This window comes from Oncorhynchus keta, chromosome 29, assembly GCF_023373465.1.
Source record: "Oncorhynchus keta strain PuntledgeMale-10-30-2019 chromosome 29, Oket_V2, whole genome shotgun sequence".
Taxonomy (NCBI): domain Eukaryota; kingdom Metazoa; phylum Chordata; class Actinopteri; order Salmoniformes; family Salmonidae; genus Oncorhynchus; species Oncorhynchus keta.
The window spans coordinates 37,872,599-37,873,606 of record NC_068449.1 but is presented as its reverse complement, the minus strand read 5'-3'; the positions used below and the strand labels follow the sequence as shown (position 1 = coordinate 37,873,606).

The 1,008-nt window shown below is 43.9% G+C and overlaps 1 protein-coding gene across 1 annotated transcript in view; it reads left to right on the top strand.

The window, feature by feature from the left end:
* The first annotated feature begins 265 nt into the window (after positions 1-265).
* The window catches only part of LOC118362822 (potassium channel subfamily K member 2), a 27,999-nt gene continuing 27,256 nt past the window's right edge, over positions 266-1,008 (top strand). The window contains exon 1 of the mRNA XM_035743455.2: positions 266-1,008. This exon is cut by the window's right edge and continues 70 nt beyond it. The gene's annotated coding sequence lies outside the window, so the exon portion shown is untranslated.

The window sequence follows — 1,008 nt, the reverse complement described above, 5'->3', positions numbered from 1 at the left end:
TATCTTGTCACGTGGGGATTGTGGGTAATTCAACATTTTGTTGACTTTATGATTATTTTACACAATGTATGCTTGTTTGAAGAAAGAAAAGTATTCTTTCAATATTAGTATTAATCAGCTTGTTGTGCCATGAGGTGTAGGTCTAATGGATCATGATAAATAGATATCCAAACCAACCAGGCAAAATAATATTTAATGATGAGAAGGCCCATTCCCACATTTCTTCAATGCTTGCTGTAAAACTGCCAGTTACTGTTGGTGGATTGCACGAAAATGCTCCAAAAGAAGTGATCTAATTATGCACTAAACAGTACTTGAAACACCCAAATAATGTTTTCAATCCCTTCTGGTAGTACTCCCAGTCCCTGGCCAGGTGTTGCACAACACTTCATTAAGTGGTGTTACAACACACTGTGTCAGGTTTAAAAACATCTCAGGATGACGTGTTTCAATACTCAAGAAAAGTCAAGGTTTTGACTCCATTGTGTTGGTGGCAGCTCAGATGCCATTCGTTTTGGTGTTACAAAGCACTTCATTTTAACAGTGCAGTAGCACAATGCTGTTGGTGTCCAACAGCACTTTCCTGAATTTGCTGGAAGCAATTTGACCCCACCATCAACCCAGAGAGCCCCATGCCTATCCCTTTCCTCCCCTCTCCTCTCCTACCTGTCCCCGTCTCTCCTCCTTTCCCCCTGTGCCCCCTCTCGTCCCTTCACACTGAGCACAGACGTCAATTCAACATCTATTTCACGTTGGTTAAAAGTAATTTCATGGAAATGACGTGGGAACAACGTTGATTCAACCAGTTTGTGCCCAGTGGGTCTTCTCTGTTTAGTCTGTCCCAGGTATCTTAATGCGAAAGTGAAACGGCCGGTCAAACCGAGAGAGAGAGAGAAAGAGAGAGGGCTCGGCTCTGGTGCCATGTGGAAACGTCCGCCTGCACGGATCTGCCCGTGAGCACCGACGGGGCAAAGAAAGGGAATTGGAGAAAACGGTAAAAGGAGATAT